This window comes from Mustela lutreola, chromosome 10, assembly GCF_030435805.1.
Source record: "Mustela lutreola isolate mMusLut2 chromosome 10, mMusLut2.pri, whole genome shotgun sequence".
Lineage (NCBI taxonomy): Eukaryota > Metazoa > Chordata > Mammalia > Carnivora > Mustelidae > Mustela > Mustela lutreola.
Window position 1 is genome coordinate 46,220,940 of NC_081299.1, and position 26,695 is coordinate 46,247,634.

The following is a 26,695-nucleotide window of genomic DNA, read 5'->3' on the forward strand; positions in this document are numbered from 1 at the left end:
TTGTGCATCACGGAGGGGAGAGTCAGTAAAAACCAGTCTTGTAATGTGGTGGGTATAGAATCCTCTATTCTCAGAGAGTCTAATCCAGAAAGTCAAGTCTGAACATGTTTAGACTATGATGATTCCTTGAGTGAGGTGAAAAAAAAAAAAAAAAAAAAAAAAAGCCATGGCTATTAGATAACATTGAATATTGTCCTAAACCAGAGAGAAATCAGCAAAAAAGAGCTATGTCTATAGACACCATAGCCACATCACAGACATTTAATTCTGCCTGACTGGTATTATTCCATACATAAAGCACAGACCAGATATGTCTCCCAACAAGGCAAATTGTAGCTCGCAGGAAATGGAATTGAATACAGATTTCGGTTCTCAGAGTTTTAGATAAAAATGTAAATGAGGAGCAAGACAATAATTAAACAAATCATTCGCAGGAATTTTTATAGCCTACTTAAAAACCATCAGCACAATTCAAGACACAGCAAGAAATTCTGAGTCCTCAAAATAATTGATCTGCAACAAGGCAAACACTCATTTAATCACCATCCTGGAGTTGAATCAAGGGAGCAGAGAGTTGGCATCTGATTCCCACTTTCTCAGACTTTACTTTTGCCTCCAGGTATTTAAGGAGAAGGTAAGGGATCAGATCCTGAAGAATGATCACCCAGGGCGCCTGGGTGGCTCAGTGGGTTAAAGCCTCTGCCTTCGGCTCAGGTCATGATCCCAGGGTCCTGGGATCGAGCCCCGCATCGGGCTCTCAGCTGAGTGGTGGAGGGAATCTGCTTCCTCCCTCCTCTCTCTCTGCCTGCCTCTCTGCCTACTTGTAATCTCTGTCTGTCAAATAAATAAATAAAATCTTAAAAAAAAAATGATCACCCAGATACTCTTCGTATCACCCGGTATTGCCATCTATCACCCAACATCAAAGCGATCTGAGACCGTGATGATTAGAATTACTTATAAAATAAACCCACCCTTTCAAAATGGGGACAAGGAGGGACAAGGGAGGCACTCTGTAAAATGACTGTGTAATTTATAAACAAGTGTGCTAACCAAAGATAAAATCAAAATTTCTATAATGCAGAAATCAAGATTTCCGCTGCATTTCAGAACTCTTGGATCATGTTTGGGAAGTAGAATTGTGATGTATATGTTCGGTTGCCCCCCAAACTATCACATTCCTATATTACACACCGCTCTGGACAGGGTCAAAGCCATTTCAGATCAGTTTAATGTAGATGGAGATATTTGTCAAGGTCGATGTGTGGGAAGCCTAACAATGGCATAACAAGCATAACAACTGGTGGGGAAGGACCTAGAGTGTAGGTCGGGGAACAGAGTCCTACAGAAGAGGAAATCTGGGATTGCGCAGAGGAAGAAAGAATGATGGCAGTTGAAACCACAGAAAGCAGGAGAATAGGGCGACTCTTGTTTCCTTTGTATAAGTGAGACAACGAAGCGAGCCATACACAGTGTCTAAGTCCCCTAGTGAGGAAGTAGCAGAGCCAGCATGACAAATAAGAAGGGAGTCCTAGGCTGGTCCCCTTCTCTGCATATTTTGTTGGCCCCCTAGCCAGACTCTTGGTCTGGGCAATTTTAGGATAGATCAGCTACTGGGCCAATGGCATTTGCCACTTAAACTTCTAACACCCATGGAGGGTCAGTCCAGGGGAAGAAATGCAAAGCTCTTCCTGGTTTGATTTAGTTAGGATATATTTTTATTTAGAAACAATACTCTACTCTTACCATTTGCTTAGCACTCTCATGCCTTTATATTTATGGCACACAAAGGAATTGGATTCTGCAGCCAAAAATACACGAGAATCCTTCTTCCTTGTCTTTGTGACTTCTGGTTTTTCTATATAATGCACAGAGCAGGAAGGGTTTGCTTTCTATCTCTACACAACCCCAAACTCTTTGCCTCTCTGGAAAGTTCATCACCTTCTCCGTGTTACCTCTGGACTCTGTACCCGACTTCGATTAGAAGTCATCACCCTGACGGCATTTACAGTGCAAGAAAAAGGGTCAAGATCTTACAGTCAGACGGACATGGGTTGAAATCCCGATCTCCTAAAAGTGACTCGGGGCAAATTAAATGCCTTGTGCTTTAGTTTTCTCATTTTAAAAATAGGGACAGTAGCTATTCCAAAGAGTATGTAGTAGATGCTGTTGGTGCCCGGGGTTGGGCACCATCCCCCAGCTGCCCCGAGTGTCAACTGGACCCTTCTCTGGAGAAACACCCTCTTCTTCCAGGAAGCCCCCTGCTCTGGAGGTTTCCCCCTGTAGCCACTGACTCAAAATGAGGCAAACTCTGTCTATGAGCTCCAGAGTCTATATCCTTGCTTAGTTCTTTCCCCTTGCCCTGTCCTACTCCTTCACTCTCCTTTTCCACTCATTCACTTGCATAAGAGTTCTCTTTTTAATGACTCTGATTCTAGGGAACTTCAAGCAAAATTCTAAAGATTATATGATAAATCAGGTGCATCTTGCCCAGCATGGGTGAAGCATTCCCCCAAAGTAGCTATTGTCACATTATTAGGCACATATCTGGAAACTTTAGCACAATTCCTGGCATGTTGAGGTGCTCAGTAAGTTACACAAAGTGAGGCTACACAAAATCCTGTCTTGGCTTCCATGCATCAGATCCGAGTATCTTGAATATAATAACCATGGGAGTGTCTGTACTGCTCTGTTCTCGACCATCTCCATAAACACTCCCACCCATACCTATTTCTATATATCTTCCTTTAAGCACAATAGCCATAAAGGTGTCTATTGCATTCTTAAAAATGAGCTGCCCATAGTGGAGAGGAAAAACACCATTTCTGTTCTCAAGAAGTGTAAGTGTATTCCTAGATTTACTATCAACATAAAATAGAAGAACAATGCAGATCATTAGATTGCAGGAAGTATTTAGGGGAAAACCATTAAACTGTTTATAGGTTTTATAGTTTTATAAGTAACCACATTAATGGGATATTGATATATTTAAGTAGCTACTTGCTTTTTCTCCTCTTGAAAGTACTGGAGTAATGGTAATACTGAGTATATGATCTGAGGAATTCAAATAGCTGAACTTGTACTTTTTAAAATTTATAATTCCGCAGTGAAGCAGATGGCAGGCTATTGCAAATATGTAATGAAATTAAACAAGATCCTGACATTGGCTGATTCAGATGTCATGACTCGTGGGATACTACTCCTAGGAAAATCAGCGGTGCTTCTGGGTTGATTCCATTTTCATAGCCATGAAAAGTCCATTTCCTCTCATTCTACTCCCATCTATGTCTGCAAAATACATGAAACCTTACTGAATCCAATACAACAGAAAAACACAATGAGCTAATCTGATGCATATGGGTTCACTTTTTGCTCCTATTAGGAAGCATAAGCTTGCATTTCCCATTATTTGTTCCAGAGAGCACTACAAACGCAGACCAGGGGTATTAGGGAGAAGTGGTTCTCCTTCACAGTTCTATAGTATTTAGCCAGAAATATCCTGTTATGAGAGACATATGTGCTCATTTTTATGGAAAAGCTCAACAGTGGGGCAAAAGAAGGGTACTCTTCATAAAAAAAGACATATTCCTACAAAATTCTATAAAAGTTCTCCTTCAGAAACTTCAGTGTTTGAGGTAGATAAAAACACAGGAGCTCTAAGGTATACTTGGGAATGTCAGCTAAGAGGTATTATGACATAGAAATAGCCATAAATATGTATCATAATGAGGCTAGATGCTTGGAAAAAAACAAATACTAAGTAGGAATGTGGAACTGATAGGATACTAAGAGGGGAGATATTGGGTCTAGGAGAAGAGAGGCTGTGGCTTGTACTCAGCAGGTAAATGCAAAAGAAGTAAGGAAGACATTGACCTGGGGCCTCAACCCAGGAAGAAAACTGGCATCACAAGATGGTAGAGCCTTCCTCTCTTCCCATAGAGGATGCCTAATAAATTCTAATTAGAATTCAGATTCATAAATATATATATATACATATTAGATTTACTTATTTTAGGGAGAGAGCACACACTTGTGTGAGCTGATTGGGGGGGGGTGTGCAGCAGGGGGAGAGAGAGAGAGAGGGAGAATCCCAAGCAGACTCCCTACCAAGGACAGAGACATCAAGGGGCTGGATCCTAAGGCTCTGAGATCATGATCTGAGCCTAAATCAAAAGCCGGATGCCTGACTGACTGAGCTACCCAGGTGCCCCAGAATCATGGGCCTAAATCAACACATAGAGAGGAATGTCATGCAAGCCTGTGAGAGGGCCCACATACAAAAATATTATTTTGGTCATCAGCCTGCAATTTCCACTTCTAGAGCTCCCTGTGCTTTAGGCGCATTACCTGACAGCAGCCCTAGGAGATGAGAAAACCGAAGCTCCCAGAATCCACTTGAAGCCCTCAAGGTGTTAGGAGTCCTTCATGGTGGAGCCCAGCCTTGAGCCCAGGACCAACCAGCTCCGAAGTTCTGGCCCTTTACTGCAAGGTGATACTTGCCAATGCCATAGAGTAATCACCTATTTATTTGCTCAGCTCCATCATAAATTACTAGCATCTTTCGGGGAAGAATTGAAAGTCATTATCCATATATTCCAAGACAAACCACATGGCTTGACTCAAAAATATTTGTTGGATGAATGAATGAGTAAATGGACCAAGGAAAATGGCACCTAGGACAGACCTGATTCTTAGGCATGCCTATGAACAGCATGGTCATGAATGGAAAATGAAAAACAATTGTATTTTTAATTATGTGTCACATATCCTATAGTGCCTTTATCCATCTATGAAATTTCTCGTAGCTCTGTGAAGATCTCCCTAGCCTTCATCCAAAGTGACCACTCCTTCTAAACTTTGTTAAAAGGTTTATTATAACAGGAAGAGGCCAGAAAGAACAGTAGGCTTAGCTTCCTCTTAGATAAGTATCAGTTTCTTCATCTGTGAGATACTGATAATTTCTCATATTTCCACTTATTATTTCATATTTGTCAAGTCGTCTCTATATGACACACATGTATACGTATGGTCCCAAAGCAAAAGAAAGATACAGGACACAGTTCATGTCTTCGTAGATTCTCTCACTTAGTGTTGGGTCGGGGGGTGGGTGAGCGGGCATGTAAACAAGTAAATACAGCATAGTATAGAAAATGCCACCCTAGAGACTCTAACCATGTGCCAGGGAGGCAGAGAAGGAAATGTCTGGGCTTAGCCAGGGGTGTTCAAAAGAAGCTCTGCAGTGTACTGGCTAAGAGCAAAGACTCTGGATCCAAAGGCTTAGGTTCAAACCCTAGCTTGACCATGATTTGCCTCTGTGATCTTGGGCAACTTACTTACTGCATCTGTCGCTTCCCATGTACTTGTCTATAAAATGGGAATATTATTAGGTCTAACTTCATAAGTTTGTTCTGAGCATGAAAATGGCATATAACATCTTAAGTATTGAGCTCTATGCCCAACACATTGTAAACACCTGACAAAGGCTTCACAGAAGATGCAGCATCTTGGACAATAAGTTGGAATTTGCTGGAGAGACAGAGAAGTGCTGCATGGAGAAGGCCTTCTAGGTAGAACTAACTGCATGCCATATGGTAAAGAGGTATGAGCTTTTCTGTATTTTGATTTTACGATCTGCTGTAAAAAATACACTACATTACAAATTGGTACACACACACACACACACACACCACTAAAACTAAAGCTTACTAAAACACATATCTACTATGTGTAATGTACCTTGATTCATTCCATTCCATTCTAATATTTTTAAATGGTGATTGAAGTCCACTAAATTGATTTTGTGAGCTCTTAGTTGGTTAAGACCCCCAGTCTGGAAAACACTTTAGGGTAAGTATTGCAGTTTTTTTTTTTTTTAAGATTTTATTTATTCATTTGAGAGAGATACAGAGAGAGAGATGGAAAGAGAGAGCACAAGCAGGGGGAGAGACAGAGGGAGAGGGAGAAGCAGACTCCCCACTGAGCTGGGAGCCTGACACGAGGCTCGATCCCAGGACCTGGAGTTCATGACCTGAGCTGAAGGCAGATGTTTAGCCATCTGAGTCACCCAGGTGCTCCAAGTATTGCAGTTTCACGAAGCAGAAGTGCTGGGAACAAAATCCGATTATGCTACACATTGTACCTGGGCCTTAATATAAATGAGAGTGTTTAGAAAGGAGGCTGAAGGGGCGCCTGGGTGGCTCAGTGGTTTAAAGAGAGGAGGCTGAAAAGAAAGTCAGGGTCCTTAACTTGGAGACCTGCATTAACCATGTTACAGAGACCCAACTTGATCTGCAGGTGCTGAGGAACCATTGGGGAATTGTGTCCTGTGGTGTGAAGGGTCTGTGTGGTCCCTTTAGGAGTAGTGTGCAGGGTTGCAGAGGCAGGACTGGAGTGGTATCCCTCGGTTATGCTTTGAGTAGAGCTCTGAGTAACCACTAGATTCTAAGACGATACACTTATAGTACATTCCACACCTTGTCCTAAAATTCAATGCTTGCCCCAGGACATTGGACTCTCTATCCTATTGATAATCATACAAAGATGTGGCTGAGGCTAGAGAAAGTGCAGGGTCCAAGGGCTGCTTTAGCTGATTTGTTTTCTAAGGGTAAACTCATTCAGTAGGTACACTATTGAAGAAGTTAGTCATGATGCATGTTCTTTTCTGCAAGTGATTTAAAAATATTAGGTACCCGGTCTGAACTCATACATGGGAAATGATTTTTCATAAATAGAAATGGAATGCATTTTCTGAAATAGTATGAAATTTGGGTGGCTATCACAGATTACATTTTAAAAATTCTTCCGTTAGTATTTGATATCAGAGATGATTTGCAAGCAGAGTTTTTGGCAAATTAAGACTTAAATGGTTAGAGAAACTAACCATGTGAGTGCTTTTATACATGTTATGATAGAAACTCTCATAAGCAACCTTCATTTAAACAAATTCTTAGATTAATGGGGTTCTCATTCTTTTGATGAATCTTTCGACTAATATCTATAACTTTAAAGAACACGAGTGGCTACTAGACTTTTCTTTAGAAAACTTGTGTACTTCTGTTCACATGAGCAGAACTACATGCTCACCATATATTTGTTTATTCAAATAGTACTTGTTAATTTTATCCTGCAGTCTACTAAGTAACATGCACTTGGATGCAGTGTATTCACAAAAAAGAAAGATTTCTTTTTATGAAATCTAAGTTGAATGCTTTGGAAAGACTTGATAAAATAAATGAGCTGCCTAATAAAACATTGAATTAAGTCAGAATAGGATAACTATAAAGGACAGAAGAAAGCGGTGAAAAAAAAAATTTAAGTGCTTTGACACATTCATTTTACTTTAAAGAAACTGACACTGAAAATCTTTTTAAAAAATAAAAAAAGCTTTCTGTGTATGTTTAATGCCAAGGTTCTGGCCAGTGGGCCTTATTCTCCCAGAAAGACCTTGGCTCAACATCAAAAGGTTGCTAAATAAAAGAATTGTTACATTTAATTAGAGATAAACTGTTTAACATTTGTATAGATTGCTTTTTGTTCCTCCCCACTATTCTAGCTACCTAATGCAGCACAGCAAAACACTCAAAAGTTAGTGGCTTAAAGTAGCAGTAATATTTATTTTGCTCACGAATCTGCATTTTGGGCGGAGCTGGGGGGGGCAGCTGCACTCCCTGACCGCTGGGGCAGCTCAGAGATTAAGGGCTGGATCAAGGGCCAGTGAATTCCCCTATCTGGCAAGTGATGTTGGGAAGACTCAGACCGCCAAAGGCGGGCAACACAGAGGCTCTCAGGGCATCTCTTTCTATCTCCGTGTGGATGTTTTACCTGGTCTCTCCAACATGGCGGCTTTAAGGGAGCCAGACATTTTAGTGCTGAGCTCCCAAGATGCTTGTTTCAAGAGAGAGTGACCCGGTGGAAACTGTATTGCTTGTTATGATCTAACCTCCTGAGTCACATAGTGTCCTTTCTACTATAACCTACTGATCAGGGCATTTACAAATGTGCACCCAGATTCAAGAAGGAACATGGGCCCTGACTCAGATGGGAAAGTGACAATGTTTCTATCAAAAGATCATATGGGGTGGAGATATTTTGGCCATCTTTGGAAAATACTATCTTCTAAACCTGCTTTCATTTACTATTATTTCTTTTCAAATAAAGGACTGATGATTCTGAAGTCATTGCATAAAAAGGATTTCATTGTAATTAATGTAATTCTTACAACAACATGCCTACTGGATAGGCATCATAATAGCCATTCTGAGACCTGGAAGCTGAGGGTCAGGAAAGCTGAGTGAATAAAGCCTGCCCTTATTCCATTAAAACTTGCTGCCTTTCTTCTTCTGATAGGGATCTGGGACCCATGTTTTCTCTTCATGTCCATCCTGTGACCTAAAAACCAATACAGCCCACTGGAACATCAGGACCCAGTGATGGACCACACGAAGTGGGAGTGGGAGTTACTTTAGTTTCATTACATGCCGCTACCAAGGCTAGTGGTTCCCAAAGTTTGTTGTACATGAGCTTTCTTAAAAAAAATTCTGATACCAGGTTGGATCCCATACCAATTAAATCACAGTGTCTTGAGGTGGAAGTCAAGCAGCAGTGATTTTTAGAGTCCCAAATGATCCCAGTGTGAAGCAAGGCAAAGCCAAGCTATGACCACGATTCTTCCCCATTGAATCCTCCCATTCAGGTTTCTACTAGGTCTTGCCTCTTGGTCTCTGTCTCTCATTCCTGATATTGTACTTGACACCTCTGAATCTTTTCCAAACTGCTTATCCTAAGGATTTGCTCGGAGTCTTGGTTTTCTCATCCACGATATAGGGATGCTGCTGCTGAAGGTGACAATGATGATAATCTTATACTGACAAGTTATCGGAAGAATTAAAAGAGATAATGTAGGAGGTACTCAATATACTTGTTAAAATATTTGTTGAATGAATGAAAGAATCTGAATCCTTTCATAGGTTTCTTTTATGACCAAAGAAATTAAGTCAACATGAATCTGGTTTCAGGTATTAAACTCAGATTAAATATTCATTTTTAGGACACATTTGTTTTAAATTTAACACATGGGTTCAGGAATAACACTATAAAGAACCCATTCCTTAAAATATTAATATAAATATCTATGCACAAGGGGAAAATAATTGGGGAATTTTATCTCCTCTGACAAAGGGGAAAAAAAGGCCATTTAAAAATATTACTTTCTCCCCCTCAGACAGACACTGGAGGTGAGCCACAAGAAATCCAAGTTTGCATGAAAGAGCTATGATAAAAAATGCAGGTGGTGTGAAACATTTATAAGGGCCGAGTGTTAGCCGGTATGTAGGCTTGAATTTGAAATGACATTTTGGCATAAAACAGATCTCCCACAGGCAGATTTGAAACTTCCAGAAAAGTCTTAAAATGACATCTTTCAAAATGAACAATCATCAAGTATGCCCAAGTCATTACCTCAAAGTACTTTGCTAATGAGACAGGCTGAAGAAATGGCTAAAAATAATTGACCCCAGTTTTACAGCTGAAAGTTGTAAAAAAAAAAAAAAAAAAAAAAAGCTATTGCAGGGTACGAACATAGAATTAGGCACTGGCAACTGTTTAGCATATTAAATACAAACATTAGGACATGTCTCACTCAGCACAGAACAATTGCCAATAGCTTTTTATACACAAATTTAAAATTGCTTCACAAATTACTTGGTGTCATATTTTCTTCTCTAACTTTTATTCCACTTGTACAGTGCTAGTTGAAAAAAGAGAGAGTCACACCAGTATCTAAGGAGGGGTTTGCCCCATTCCCTTGTTAGATCCTTGCACAATGCTGTAAATCAGGCAAGGTAGGTTTTATTGTTCCCATTTTGCAGATAGAGATACTGAGATCCAAAGAAGTTAATAACTTGCTCACGTTCACATAGTCTTTAAAGACACTGCACTGTCTTAGTTAAATGCAAACCACAGGGCATGATGGGTACTCGTCTAAGAGTTTTTCAGGAAGGAAATCAAGATAGGAAGAAAAAAATTATGTCTGTTAAGCAAATATTATACAAAATATTGGACAAAATGTGGAGAATTGCATAAAAAGTTGATATAAATTGGGTGCACCTAATAATCTCCACTTAAAAGTACACATGGGGTTGGGGGTGCCTGGGTGGCTCAGTTGATTAAGCGACTGCCTTCAGCTCAGGTCATGATCCTAGAGTCCCAGGATCGAGTCCCACATCCAGCTCCCAGCCCTGTGGGGAGTCTGCTTCTCCTTCTGACCTTCTCCCCTTCCGTGCTCTTGCGTTCTCTCTCTCAAATAAATAAATAAATAAAATCTTTTTAAAGAGTACACATAGGAAAAGGTGTGACTAAAATTTACCAAAATGTTTACTTCTTTTTTTTAAATATATACCTTTATTTCCTAATTTTCTGTCATAAACATGTATTACTTTTAGAACTGGAAAGAATAATCAGATCATTCATTCAACTTTTCTACTGAGTGTCTGCTATATACCAGGCATTGCTTGACACACTGTTTTGGCGGCAGAGAAGATGGAGGAAATCCCAGCCTTTATGAAGCATATATTCTATAAGTAAAATGGGAAAATCCATCAAAAATATTTCTGGGGCGCCTGGGTGACTCAGTGGGTTAAGCCTCTACCTTCTGCTCAGGTCATGATCTCAGGCTCCTGGGATCGAGCCCCGCATCGGGCTCCGTGCTCAGCGGGGAGCCTGCTTCCACCTCTCTCTCTGCCTGCATGTGATCTCTCTCTCTCTGTCAAATAAATAAAATAAAATAAAAATATTTCACATGGCGATAGGTGCTCTGGTGAACTTAAGAATAAGATGGTACAAAGGCACAAGGTGGGATTGGGGGACTGGTGTCAGTCTGAGCATAAACCAAAAACGCGTGGAGAAGCACACTACTGCAAGACCTCAGGAAGAAGGGTCTCTGGGCAGGGAAGGCTGGCATAGAAGCCTGAAGTAGAAACAAGCTTCAAGTGTTGGAAGAACAGCCTAAAGGTCAGTGACACAGAGCAGAGCAGGAGAAAAGCCTCAAGGGGGGACATCAACAATTCAGGGCCAGATCCTGCTGGGCCACAGGAGCTCTGTCGGTGGTCCGGACTTTATTTAAATGTGATGAGAACCACTGGAGTTTTCTGAATATGTGTCCTGGGGGCAGGGAATCAGAACGATCTATTTGCATGTTGTAAATATCCCTCTGGCTGCTGTGGAGGGAACAGCTTACAGCGAGCAGGAGAGGAATCAAGAAGGCCAGAAGCAGCTGATGGCAATTGTCCAAACTGTCCAGTCCAAACAAGACAAGACAATGGCTGGCCTAGAGATGGAGAGAAATAATTTGAGTCAAGATTGTTTTGTTTGGCTTGAATTCAAGCCAATGCTACTGCCATTTGCTAAGACGGGAAGACTAGGGTAAGGAGGATGCTTGGGAGAATGTTGAGGCGTTCTATTTAGGACACTGTAAACGACCTTGTGGGGACGTGGGGGAGGGAGTCTGGAGCCCAAGGTGAGAGGTCAAAGTGGGAGACACCTATTTGGGAGTCATGGTCCTAGTCATGGCATTTCAAGTCCAGTGGTCAACTCAGAGTAGCCAAGGAGAGAGCAGCTGGAGAAGGGGCTCGAAACCGAGCCCCCAGCTTCCCTAGCATTTAAAGAGCTGGAAAAGGAGGAGCCAGCAGGCAGGAGAGGGGACAGGACACAGACAGGCATGACACAGGAGGTCGCAGGAAACTGGGAGTTTATTCTAAGTTTTCTTTGAGGATGAGAGAGAGAAAATTGGCTCGCGGGGTTAGTGTCCCTTATGCAAATGTCTGTGTGATGCCAGGGAACAAATGGCCTCAAACACTTTTCTGACATCTTCTGGACAGTCATGAGAAGAGTATAAGAAAGGGGGCATTGATGGCTGAGGCCGAGAGACTGAGCGTGGTTATAGTCCTGACACGGCCTCTTACAACTTCTGTCTAAACTGGACACATCAAAGACTGCAGGTAACATGCCCTTTTCATCTATAAAATGGTGATAACAGCAGCCAACCTCGAACCTGGGGGCTCAGCAGAACGCCCCAGCCCTGTGCTCCGCTCACCCCTGGTACACTTCTCTCTCCACTCACCCACCAAAGCACTGCACCGAAACAGGCTACTTCCAGGTCTGACTCAACTTCAAGGTGGCAAGCTCTCCAAAGGCAAGAACACTGTCTCTTAGATGCTGGCACCCAGAAGTAGAGGGCAAGGCGAGGTATATGGGACAGAGGAGTGAAAGTCTTGTTCTTTGTAGTCACATCTAGGGACGGTGCCCTCTCTGATCCTCAAGTTTCTTGATGGTTAAGTGGGAACTGACAGCAGTGTCAGAATGTTCCTGGGATGAATGAAGGAGATCTTCTCTGGAAAGTGCTCTGCAGAGTGTTTTGCTGTCGCTAGTAGCGAATACTTTCTTGCCATTAGCGTTGCACAATCATTCCGAAGGCAGGGTCCCTTTCCCCGTCCTGCTCTGAGCGGTGGTGGACGCCATGATGAGAACCACAGTGTCAGGTAACCCTGAATTCAGACCTTCGCATCTCTGTCTATCACCTGACTTCCACACAACATTTATGACTTTCAAGAACAGCCTAAGACTTTGTCTCTTCCTCTATACAAAGGGGATCATAACACCAGACCCAATGGGCTGTTGGTGGGAGAGTTGTGAAAGTGTGTTTCAGCACTCACACTGCTATACGGTGTCTACACTTGGCAAATCCTCACCGCTGTCATCACCACCGTGATGTCCCTTACACAGGAAGCGCTTTGTAAGCTGTAAAGGAGTATACATCCAAGAGAGATGTTTCCATTTTTATTCACGTGAAGGTTTGCTGCTGCTGGGATATAAGGCTGCCCTTCACTGAACCTGGCTGCATTTCTCCTTTCATTCCTTAACAGGAGCTGTGATCATTGTCCCTCTAAGATTTGGCCTTAGATCACCCCCTCCAGGAAGCCTTCCTTAATTAACTGCACTTTGTCTACTCTTTAATTCTCCCAACCCTTAATCTTTAGGAGTAAATTCAGATTTACAAAACAGATGAATTAGGGTTAATTACTTGTAGCGCCAGAGGATTCCTCAGGATAGCTTTAAATGATGTGATCCCAAAGCACAGGCAAACCACAAGCAATTTACAAACATTTGATTAACACTTAGGGGGGCTGGGATATTGTTATTGCCTAAATTGAGGTCCAGATTTGGTCTGGGCTATTCAGTGCATGTATGTTAAATGTCGCTTTGCTAGTCTTCATAGTTGGCTTTGCCTATTCTAAGATTAAATGTTCAATTCCCAAATGAAGGATGCTGACTTTAATTTCCATTACTTTCAGGGAGGAAATACCCTCAAAGGGCTGTCATAGGTGGCACTCAGGGGCAAGTAGACCCGCCATCCTGATTTTTGACCAGTAAAATCCTTCATACCTCTTGTAACTGTCTTAAGTGCCTCATTGTGATGGAAAGTGCAAACTTTCTGGAATGGTAATAAACTGCAGACCAAAAGTGAGGGCCTGAGGGGAATTTTACTCACAGAAGCAAGGGATTGGGGAACTAAAGACCAAGATAATAGTTTCAGATTTTTTTTCTTAATTTATTTCTTTGTTACTCTCCTGATCAATTATGATAAAACTGTTAATGGTGAGCCAGTGGGCTCGCTTCAGATATAACAATGAAGGAGGGTGGAGACAAGTCCCACTGCTCAGAAGGCTTGGGAGAGGAAGCGCTCAGGCGACAGAGACGGCACCCTTTCCTGTCACAGTGTGGAAGAAAAGATGTAGGCCAGGCTGAGTCTCAGGCACTTCTGAGAAGGAAGGAGAAAGGAGAAGGCCTCTGTACTCTGGGGCTCCATACAGGCCAAGGACAGGTCCTGAGCAGTGGTGCAGAGGGCCGAACAGACAGAAGGCTTCGAGAATTCAAACCCAGATTCCCTCAGGAGGCACCCAGAGGAACAAATGGGAGGCAGCTCAGCACCCCAACAACCTCAAGTCCAGACACTTGAGGGGTGCTGAGTAGGACCCAGACCAGAGGCAGAAAGACCCAAGGTAGAGCGCAGATGCTGGTTCCTCATCATTCCTCCCTAGCTTGGGGGATGCTGAGAGGTCCAATGGGAACCCTCATTACCAGTCTCCATCTTCAGGGCCATGGCAAGTGCTCCTTCATGGCTTCTGGTCCTGCTCTGGCTCGGCAAGACTCCCATCTCATTCCAGACCTTGCCTCTGCCTTGGGAAGAAGATCTGCTCTAGTTCTGGCACTTGACTTTTATACTTCGTGTCTCTGGCTCTCCACCCCTGGTTATCTACTGAAGCACTCAGGCTTGGCTATTGTCTCCCCATCCATCCCCTGCGAACAATGGTGACAGTCTGCTATCAAGTCTCCTTCCACTTCATCTATCCTCATTCAAACACACATACACACACACACACACATATATATATATATACATATATAATATGTAGGAGGTATATATATTATCTATCTATATCTATAGACACCTATATCTATATGGTAAAGGAATATAGGTGGTTCCTGAAAAAAGCACATCCCTCTCTCAGATCTCAGGTGTGAGCAGATCTCAGATGTTGCACGGTAGCTACCCTTTTCTTATTGCAAAGAGGGACATTAAACCATCTCTGGAGTAACTGGGTTAGGAAATAGGTTGGTTTCTAAAGCACCTTTTAGAAGAGCTGGCCTTAATTCCCCATCCTCCAGGCGGGTTTCATCTTTCCCCAGTCCTCCAACAGGCTCCCAAGGTCTCCATCGCCCGTGATTCCATAGTATGGTCTGTGGTCCCATTCCATGTGTTTGTGAACCGTGTGATCAGCCTTATGTCTGACTGCTATAGTCATGGAGTGCTGGCCCAGGGCCTTTCCTTTGCCTTGGTTTCTTGTGGAATCAAGAATCAGGTGGAACAGTGGAACAGAATCACGTGATTGTTTTCTTTATACAGTTAAACTAAATACTGTATTTTAAGGTATGAGCCCCTTTCCTTAATCAGACTAGTTTTTTTTTTTTTTTGTAAATGCAACTAAATTAAAACTATGACTCATAAACCATTAATGTGGGAAAAATTTTATAGAGTATCTCTCCTAAAACCTTCATTTATGATTTTTTCCTTTTACTCAACCAATGTTACATGTTCCAGAAGAGGAAACTGAGGTCCAAGTAAGTGACAATTTCAAGAGTTCCCAGTTACTAGTGATAGAGCTGAGGCCAGGACTTGGGCTTTCTGGCTCCTGATTTAGTGCTCATGCTGTCCGCCATGTTGTAGCACTAATCATCACTTGAGGGACCATAATTCTAAGTCCCGCCATCTTCCATGACAACATCTGCAATAGGTAGAAAGGCTGGGGCTTCTTGAGCTTTTCAGTTCTCTTGGATTTTTATGAAATTAAACCAAAAAAATCATATCCCGTAAGATTCCCTGTGATCGTTTTCTCCTAAACAGTCATGTTAGTTAGCAGAAACATTTGTTCTGATCTCATCTTATAAACTAGAAACTCCACTCACAATGCCTGGAGAGAAGCCACGAGGTTTCTAATAGAAAATATATTCATTTAACAAAAAGTCAAAATCCACAGCCACTGGTATTTGGATGGTGTCTAAATGATGAGTTATGTGTGGGGTTTCAGACCAAGACAAGTACTTTAAACTGTGCACTCCTCCGACCTCCCATATTAGCTAAAGAGGGACACCATAGCCAAGGTGGAGAGTTGATCTCATTGGAACTTGGGGAATTGGGAGAAATGGTTGTAATTAATTCTTATTTAGTGTGTGTTGAATATAACATACAGGCAGGAGCTATTCAGAACTGAGAAGGTCACAGTGTCCACATACTCATTGTCATAACTTGAAGTGTCTAACCACATCCAGGGAAGACTTAACCTGCCACAGAAGCACTGGCTTTGGAGCCAGATGGACCTGGGTTCAGATTCTGACTCTTGTTACTCCACATGTCTGTGAGTTAGGAACTCATCTATCTTCACTGAACCTCACTTACCCCTTGGATAAAATAGAATTAACAATACCGTTCCCATAGGATTGTTGGAAGATAACATGGGAAACACATGTAAATGCACCTGGTACAATGGTTGGCACATAGCAAGTGAAGCCACAGTCAAGCAAATGTGGATAAAATGAATTAGAACAACTAACAACCACAGAGCTGAGAACAGCTACCAAAGGGGATCCATGCTGGAACCACTGGTTCACCAAGATGAGAAATGCAGTCTCTGTAAGGTCCTTCATGGGTAATGTCACACTTGCTCATCAGTAGAAAGAGAAGAAAGAGCGGAGAAATAGTGTCCCATGAAGTAACACATGAGATGCTTCCCGGCAAGAAAGAAACAGGATATCTTTGCAGCCCGGACTGATATGGGTCAAGGAAGATTTTCCAGAATAGGCGAATCATGAACTGGAGCTTGAAGGTGAAATGAAATCCCAGTAGGCAGAAAGAAAGGCATCAGGGACACCAAATGTTCAGAGGCTGGAACTTCACTCATGGATTCTGCACCTGGAGCTGAAAAGCGGTACTGGAAAAGAGGAGAGGGAACAGGGAGAAACTGCAAAGTGTATTTATTCCAATCTGTGGAAGAACTTGGTTGTCAAACTAAGGGATCTGTATTTTCTCCAAGTGATAAAGAAAAGACACATGTATTCTGGAAAGTGGTCCTTTAGGAAGAATAATCTCAAGATTGAGTAGGAGCAAAGAAGAGGTTGAAGGCAGTGGGAACTATGAATTAAGGCCTAGCATACTGAAGGTGGGCTCACGGGGCTTAGGATTTGTGGTCCAGCATTACTGCCCAATAGCTGTAGAACCACAGGTGATGTACACCAGCTTCTCTAAGCTGCAGTATCCTTTTCTACAAAATGAGAATAATAATACCAGAATTTTATGTAATGTTCAAATACACAAATAAATTAGTAGGTAGGGAATTACTCTGTAAACTCTTCAGTAGGGCTGTTCCATAGAATTTTTTGTGATGATGGAAATGGCTTCTGTTGTGCCATCTATATTAGCAGTCACTAAAAACACTTGAAATGTCACTAGCCATACTTGAAATGTGGCTAAATTATTACTTTTTATAAGTTAGATTTAAATTTAAATAGTTGCCATATTTGACAGCACAGCTCTAAAGTCTAGGGTAGTGGAAGGAGAATGGGCTTTCCAAATAGAAAGACCCAAACATGTCTTTGACCCAATGGGCAAGTCCCTTTAACTCTCTGGGAGGAAGTACTGTATTGTCACAGTAGGTAAACATCCTTGAACTGCAGACTCTAGCCACCAAGAACTTCTATGGATCCTTGACCACACCATGCTTTCTTGAGCCTCTGTGTTCCTGCACTTACAGCTCTTTCTGCATGGAATGGGCATCCCACTTTGTCCCTCAGCTTTGGTGGAGAAAGCAGAATTTCTCAGACTTAATTTGGGCACCTGCCCCACACCCTTCACAGAGTCCTTCCTAGCTTCCATGTTAATTCTCCATCCATGTCTTGAATTCTCTATGCTCTCAGGCTGTGCTGTGATTCCCACCATCACAGCATATGTCACACTGCAGCCTGTCCCCTACAGGAAGCTGTTAATGTGGAGTGGGCACTTACTGCAGGACAGGGATCAATTTTTTTTTTTTTTTTTTTTAGATTTTATTTTTGCAAGAGAGAGTGAGAGGAGGGGCTGAGGGTGAGAATCTCAAGCAAACTCCCTGCTGAGCACAGAGCCAGACAGGAGGCTTGATCTCACCACCTGGAGAGCACGACCTGAGCCTAAATCAAGAGTTGGAGACTTAACCGACTGAGCCACTCAGGTACCCTGGGATTGAATTTTTTAAAGCTAAAAGATGCACAGCATAAAAATTACTATTTTAACCATCTTTAAGCATATAGTTCAGTGGTATTAAGGATATTCACGTTGTTGGGCAACCATCACTGCCATCCATCTGCAGAACATTTCACCTTCCCCAAACTCACATTCTGTACTTATTAAACAATGATTCCCCCATTTCCCACTCCCCCTAGCTCCTGGTACCCACCATTCTCTTTTCCATCTCTGCATTTGACTTGGCTAGGTATTTGTTCTTTTGTCACTGGCCCACCTCACCTAGCATACCATCCTCAAGGTTCATCCACATTGGAGCACGTGTCAGAACTTCCTTCCTGTTTAAGGCTGACTAATATTCCATCGCATGTATATACCCCATGTGTTTATGTATTCATCTACGGATGGACACTTGATTGCTCTCACCTTTTGGTGGAATAATTATTGTGAATAAGTCTGCTATGGGCATGGGTGTAGGAGATCACATTTTGTGTTGTATTTTTCTGCGTCTCCACCTCAAATTGGTGGACCTGTAAAGGGTGCGAAATGATAAAAGATATTTTATTCCTCACATGGTGTAAATGGAATTGCAGTAGCAATGACTGTTCCTGGAAAGACAGGAGCTTCCAGTAAAAGCACAGAGTAGAACAAAGTGAGAGAGGGCACAGGAAGGAGAGAAAGGAGAGAGGGAAGGAACGAGGCAGTGGGATTTGTTCACAGCTCAGGCAGACATACCGTTTGACTTTGCTTTCCCACTGAGGGAAGTCCACCACACTGGATCAACCCACCCCAAACTTCACCTTCAAGGACTTCCTTCCTTCTGTCTTCCCTCCTTCCTTTCCTCCTTTCTCCTCCTCCATTTTCCCTCCCCCCTCTTTCTTCTCTTCCCTTTCCTACCTTCCTTCCTTCTTTCTAGCCTTCCTCCCCCACTCTCTTCCTTTCCTCTTTCCTTTCTTTCTTTTTCTTTCTTTTTTTTTTTTTTTTTTAAAGATTTTACTTATTTACTTGAGAGAGAGACAGTGAGAGAGAGCATGAACGAGGAGAAGGTCAGAGAGAGAAGCAGACTCCCCATGGAGCTGGGAGCCCGATGCGGGACTCGATCCCGGGACTCCAGGATCATGACCTGAGCCGAAGGCAGTCGTCCAACCAACTGAGCCACCCAGGCGTCCCAAGAGCGAGCACAGGCAGGCCGACTGGCAGCAGAGGCAGAGGGAGAAGCAGGCTCCCCGCCGAGCAAGGAGCCCGATGTGGGACTCGATCCCAGGACGCTGGGATCATGACCTGAGCTGAAGGCAGCTGCTTAACCAGCTGAGCCACCCAGGCTTCTCTTCTTTTTCTTTTCCTTTTTTCCTTCCTTCCTTCCTTCCTTCTTCTGGTCTTCTTGGAATCAGAAGCTTTGTGCGTATTTGTGCTATTTGACTGAGTCTTTATCTTTAAAACACGTCAAGTTTACTCTTCCCAGGTGTGTGTGTGTGGAGAGGGTGAGGATTAAATATCAGTATACTCTGTGCACCCCGAAGAACTATATGAACTATGGAGATTTCAGTTTTTCCCTGCAACTTCTCTTTCATCTGTATTCTAATTATAATAAGTCAATTAAAACCCATAATGGAAAAAGAGACTAGAGACTTAAGGAGAGTTTCCTTCTAAATTCCATTTCTAAACCTAGAGGCAAAGAGTGTCAAATTGTTAAAATTTTTACATTCTAATCACTTTCTGATTCTATTGAACTTTCGGGCATTCTATTTAGGCTTGACACAGTCAGTGAAAATATTAAGCCTTTAAAACACCAAAAAGTGCTAACACACAACTACAGTAATACTTCAGCCACGGGCGACATTTAAAGAATCCCCAGCTACATAATCACATTAACATTTAATGTCCTCAAGTTCAGCTAAAATATGTTTTCTGTCTTCTGCATCTCCTTCCTGAAGCAAAACAATGCCAGTGGAACTCAAGGATTCCATGTGTGTCCCATGACGAGTCCCCCATAGAAAAATGTCCTCCAGACCCCTTTTCCACACAGACTGCTCCTCGAGGTAAACACAGCTTGTACATGTGGGCAAACATCTTTTATCATTTTATACACTTTATAGGTCAGCCAGTTTGAGTTAGAGACACAGGAGAGTTCCCAGAGAAATTCATTACTGCCACTCATTCTAGTTTTCCGTCTCAATATAATTAAGCTTGGCTAATTGTCTATCATGATTAAAATCATGCCAATAACAACCTTGTTCTCAAGTTTGGCTCTGCTCCAAACTTGTTAATCGCTCTTGTTTTCCAGGAGGTCATTCTGTACCTTGCTTCAGCTGTGAAATTCCTTATAAATAACATGCTTAGATAATAAGATCATCCTTGGGTGACCAGGAACGTCAACATGATGACACAAACTGTGGCTAATATATGATATGGCTGAACCACAACCGGAATCATTCTCAACGGCCTGGAACCCTGGGGCCACTTCGCTAGCAAAAAATCGGAGAGTCCTGAATGTAGGCTCCGAGAATGAATTCCATAGGGATAGGATGGCAGGAGTTCATGAAACAGATTGGATTATCTAAAGTGAATCCAAAGCTGGAGGGGAGTCAATATGACTTCTAAAAATACAAGATTTGCCTGGATTAATTGAAATTCAGCAACTCACCTAACCTAGGAAGTCTCAATTATTAGGTACAGTAGTATTTTATGGACCACCAGGGAAAAAAAAGGTGCTGCCAATTAAAAGTTATGACAACACTTTCCTGTCATTTAGAATTTGTATTTTATACTTAGTGAGAAATCTCCTGGATGTACTCATATCGTCTGTTGTGCTGCTCTGGGTCCCTGCTTTCCTGAGTACAAATAACTTTTCATTTCAAAGCTGAATCATACTCTAATCTTTTTAAAGATCCTTTAACTGTCAATCCAAGCGAGCACATGTAGCAACAGCAATATGCATAACTCAGCGGAAGCCATGCCGGTATGAGCCCTGACCGAGTGCCCGAGCAGAGGTAATGAAGGCTGCCTGCTGGCCGGCAGTGATTATAAGATGCAGTAATCTGGGATGCCGTCTCTTTGCCCAGATACTAAAATATGGAATAAATATGTATGTTAGGGCTTATGCAGTATGGGATAGGGTCCCAAGCAAGAGAGATGATAATCCTGTTCTCCTTAGCGCTGATGAGTTCCATATCTTCTGTAAGAATCTGAGCTCTCAGCAGCATTTCTTGTGCAGGGCGCTTCCTGATCTATGCTCAGTGTCCCCTAGTTCTCATTGAACGGTGCCTATGGCACCACTTACACCAACTGTTGCAGGGCAATGGCATTCCCCAGCCCCCCCCAGATTAGAAACTGTACGGTCCTTGACACAAAGGAGCCTTCCTTCTTCATTTCTATCCCAGTAACGATGACAGTGGGACCTGACACATAGCAGGTGCTCTACACCCAAGTGAAAAAAAATGTGAGAAGGAACGACTGTTGTTCCAGGATGGACTCTGGGTCACATAGTGCTTTTATCCATTTAATAAGAATTTGGGGGCACCTGGGTGGCTCAGTCAGTTAAGCGCCTGCCTTCGGCTCAGGTCATGATCCCAGGGTCCCGGGATCGAGCCTCACATCGAGCTCCCCACTCTGCAGAGAGCCTGATTCTCCCTCTCCCTCTGCCTGTCATTCCCCTTGCTTGTGCTCTCTCTCTGTCAAATAACTAAATAAATGAAACCTTAAAAAAAAAGAATTTGGAAAATATTATGAATGTAGATGCTATTCAAGCAGTCTTATTTACTGAAATACAAAGATGGCATCATTTACATTTATTTTATATCACTAATGCTGGATTGATTTCCAACAGCCCTTCCTCTCCCCACCCAACCCCTGCACTCACATATATTACACCCTGTATTCTAATGAGGCTCCCTAAAGCCTTGATGCCAAGTGGATCTGGGTATAAAACGAACTCTACCATTTCACTGCCTGAGGGTATTTGAGATTTTACTCTCTCTTGGGTGGCCCTTAAATAGATCTACCTCCTGAGATTGCTGTGAGGATAAAATAACACATACACAGTACCTACAACAGTGCCTGCTATACCATAAATTCTCAAGAATTATTCCCTACAGGTTTATATAGCATGTGACAACTCGAAACAACTTTCACATCCCTCATGTCTTTTGACAGGCATGCCAGTCCCGAGAGAAGGCTCTTCTATTCCTATTTTTCAAACACCAAAATACACTTAGATAGGAAAAGTAGCTTGCACAAAATTAGTGGCAGACTTGACCTTTAACCCAGTTCTTCTTATTAAATGACGTTCATTAAAAAAGAAAAGAGTTTTTGATCTGGAGAGAATATTAGAGATAGGCTGGTCCCAAGCCCACATTTGTCACATAAGGAACCTGAGGAACAGAGAGAGAACGTGATTTGCTTTCAGCACTGCTGGCTGCTGGTGACAGAATTAGGGTTGGGGTCTAGAGATCTGGCCTCTGAAAACACACACATTTCAGGATTTCTCACCCAACATGTGTCCAGCTCTGAGGAGGGAATCCTCAAATGGGAGCACTTTCTGGTGTCATGTGATATGTTCCCGCCCTCCTCTCCAGCCTCACTTCCTGCTCACAGGACTCTCCTCTTTCCTTCCACATGGGCTTTTTTAGTCATCCCTCAAACACACTCATTCCCTGATGGACTTGCTTTCCCTCTGTTTAGGAAGCTCTTCTCCTGAATCCTTCCTGTTTTCCCAATTCAAACTTCTGCTCAAATGCTCTCCTCAAAGAGGACTTCTCTATCAAAATTAGCCTTTTTAGACTCTATGTAAAAGAGCCTAGCTCACCACCATCTAACATTCTCAATTTCCTTACTTTTATTTTCTTTAGAGCACTTAGATTTCTTCATAACACTTGTATTACGTATTTATTTATTTGACATTATGTTTCTTCCACTATGATGCAGGGCTCATCGGGGATAGTGACTGTATTGGTTGTGTTCATCATTATTTAGCCAGTGGAATGGTGCCTGGCACATAATATATGCTCAGTGAAAACATCTGTTGAATGTCTACTATATTCCAAGCACTAAAGATAGGCACTGGGAAGACAACTGTGAGTCAATAAGACATTCCTCTCTGCCAACATACAGTTGTTTGTCTAGTGATAGAAACAGACATTGAATAAGTAATTGCAGAAGTTTGTGGTGAGAACGTATAATCTGCAGAGGTGAACTAATCTGGAGATTCTTGGAAGATTTCCCAGAGGAGGTAACTTACTGTGTACACATTAGATAGATAGGAGGTTTAAATTAAGTGAAGAGGGTGGAGGATGAGTGTTCCAATAGAGGACAACAAGCATACATTCTTGTGGCAAGAAGGGGTAATGATGGAGGGCAGGTATCAGAGGGATGGCGAAGGGAAGTGGGTGGAAGTCAGCCTGGATGGGACTCTTTAGGACATGTTAATGATTTTGGCTTCTATTCTTTGGGCCATGAGAAAGCCGTTGGTGGATTTTAATCACAGAGGTGATACACTGAGTTCTGTATTATTTTTTAAAGATTTTATTTATTTATTTGACAGAGAGAGAGATCACAAGTAGGCAGAGAAGCAGGCAGAGAGAGGGGGAAGCAGGCTCCCCACTGAGCAGAGAGCCGAATGCGGGGCTCGATCCCAGGACCCTGGGATCATGACCTGAGCCGAAGGCAGAGGCTTTAACCTACTGAGCCACCCAGGTGCCCCTGAGTTCTGTATTTTTAAATGATCAGTTTGGTGGTGGTTTGGAGAATGAAGTGGAAGACGGTTAGGGAGGAATTGGAACAACTGGTCAGGAGGCCACTGCAGTAGACCCAGAGGGGAAGTGGCTCATACCAGGGTGGAGACGTGGAAGTGGAAAGAATGGATGGAATAAGACCTTAGAATGGACTTTACAGAATTGGCCAGGGATCAGGATCGGGGAAGAGGATGTATCAAGGAAAACTCTCCGTACTTTCTTTCTCACTTGTGAAATGGATGAAAGGTAGTAACAGAGAGATGAAGAATCCTGGAGAAGGGCAAAGTCATGAATGCTATTTTGGATGTTCCAAATTTGAGATGTTTTTGAGGCTTCTAAGTGCAGATGTAAAATAACAAGAAACACAAATCTGGAGCTCAGGGATGCCCTGCACTGGAGATATATCTCGGCAGTTTTAGATGGTCCCCAAGGCTCTAGAGCAGAGAAGCCTTCAGTGGTGCTTTAAGAAACTCCATCCTTTAATGGCCAGGTAGGAAAGTGTGGACCTGAAAGAGGGAGAAGGAGTGGCCCCAAAGGGAGAAAACCAGAATTGTGTCCCACTATGTCTGAAGGAGGAGGGTGTTCCATGAAGAAAGGAGTGATCGGCAATGCCACATATGGCAGAGAGGTGAAGGAAGATGGGTGTTGAGGGGGACATTTGCAGTTGATGACAGTGAGGTCCCTTGTTGATGTTAGTGAAGGCTGTTCAAGTGGAATGATGCAAAAAGTAACCAGATTAGAAGAGGTCAAAGGGAGGATAATGAGATTTGTGGTAGAGACAGTAACAAAAGACAGAGCTTTTGAAGAGAAGAGCTGTATAGTTGGTGGGTGTCTCTGTAAGTTTATTGATGGATTAAAGACTGAAGGGACTCAGGTGTGTTTAAATGATGATGGGAAGAAATGTCATTTCAAAGGACATGTCTCAAAGGAAATGCAAAGGAACTGGCCTTGGCAAAGGAACTAGGACCACTCTCCTCTGTTGTAACATGAAGGAAAGAGGGCAGGAGGGTGTGGATGTAGGTGGATTTATATGTTTAAAGGAAAAAAGGTAAGGGGCTTCTCATTTCCTGGATTTACTTTGCATTTGGAGGTGGTCATTTGCAGAGAGTCATAAGTGATGGAGGGAGGTTAGGAAAGAGCTGAGGGTTTGAGAAGGGTGGAGAAAGTTGGAAATATTTGTTGTAGTGTGTTATATTATTATTTATATGAAATATATATTTGGCCATTCAGATGACCAAAATGTATTTCTCATATATATTGGGTCATTGTCCACAGTGCCCCTAAACCCTTGGAATTTCCCAAGTATCTTTTGTTGATCATTGAGGTGATTTTTTTTTTAAGATTTTATTTATTTATTTGACAGAGAGAGATCACAAGTAGGCAGAGAGGCAGGCAGAGAGAGAGAGAGGAGGAAGCAGGCTCTCTGCCGAGCAGAGAGCCCAATGTGGGACTCGATCCCAGGACCCTGAGATCATGACCTGAGCTGAAGGCAGTGGCTTAACCCACTGAGCCACCCAGGTGCCCCCATTGAGGTAATTTTTAAAAAGAACCCAAGGATAGGCGCTGATTGCCAATGGAACCAAGTGATTAGATGGTTGGAACTTCCAGTCCCCCCACCTCCCACCTCTGGGAAGTTGAAACAATGGTTAATGATTTAATCGATGATGCCTACATACTAATGCCTCCATTAAACCCCAGAAGGACTGTGTTCAGAGAGCTCCTGGGTTGGTAAGCATGTGTAGATATGGGGAGAATGATGAGCTAGAGAGGACAGGGCAGCTCTGCCTCTTTCTCATATAACTTGCCCCTTGTATCTCTTCCATTTGTCTGCTTCTGCATTATTTCCTTTTATGATAAACCAATAAGCTAGTCAATAAAATGTTTCTCTGAGTTCTGTGAGCTGATCTCGCAAATTAATCGATCCTGAGGAGAAAGGCATGGGAACCTCTGATTTACAGCAGTGAGTCAGAAGCACAGCTACCAACCTGGGCTTGGAGCCTACATTTGAAATCCAAGGAACAGGTTGTGGGAACCTCCAATTCATAGCCAGTGGGTCAGAAGCACAGTTAAGAAAGTTATGAACCTGGGCTTACAAGTAGAATCTAAAATGGGGGATGAAGGGAGGCTTATAAGACTGAGCCCTTAACCTGTGATATCTGACATTCTTTCAAGGGAGATCATGTCAGAATGAAGTTAATTCCTCAGACACCCTAATAGAACCTAACAGATAGTGATACAGTGAGTTAAACAGACTGTGTGGGATATGGGTCATTTTGAGGTCAGCAGTCATGATACAGGCATATATATCAAGTAAAATGTTATTTGGGTTTCTCCCACATGAGGGTTTTTCCAGAACTATGTGATAGAAAACTAGAGAAGCAAGGTGTTTAAAGACTGTAGCAAATGTGTTAGGATGTGTGAATAAAGAATACATTTTTCATTATGTTTATTTGTTGAATGGAAGATATTTCTCTTTCATTCATTCTTATCTTGAGTACTTTTTTGGGTGAGATTTTAGGCTTATCCAGGTCATTTTGGTTCATATCCACCCTTTAGACTTGACTGTGAGCTGCTTTGAAGGAAGGGGCCATAATTAATTCATATCTACATTGCCAATGCCTACCTTGGCATTTTTCACATTGCTGATGCCTGGTGAATGGTAAATAAACACATCGTGTAAATTGAAGCATGTGGAGGACATTTAGACAGGACAGTCACCAGCAAGATATTTATCCATTCTCCAAGGATAAAAACAATAATCGCCACCATTCTTGATACGGATTTATAGTTTTCTTCTCAAAATAGAACACAGTCAGCTGAAAACCAGACTAAATTCTGAATGAGAGATGTGGTCATTATTTTTTTAGTTCTCTTTGCTAAGGAGATGTTATTTCTCCCCCTTCCCAAGAAATGAGAAAAAGAGGAATGAACCAGGCTGGATCGCTTTAAAATTCTTCATTAGTATCCACACTGAATACATTTCAATGGCAAGGGGCCTTAACACAGCTTTCACTGTATCTGATGCACAGAAAACGAAGCCTGCCAATCTTGCAACATGTCTCAAGATGAAGAAGGTCAACATATCAGAAAATAAAATCAGTAGCATAGATTTCAAAGAAATTCATCCCAAGAGTTCTTCTCA

The 26,695-nt window shown here is 42.4% G+C and overlaps 1 protein-coding gene across 5 annotated transcripts in view; it reads right to left on the minus strand.

Annotated features, from left to right (window-relative positions):
* The window catches only part of DAB1 (DAB adaptor protein 1), a 1,141,240-nt gene that overhangs the window by 444,330 nt on the left and 670,215 nt on the right, over positions 1 to 26,695 (minus strand). The gene's annotated exons all lie outside the window — the stretch shown is intronic.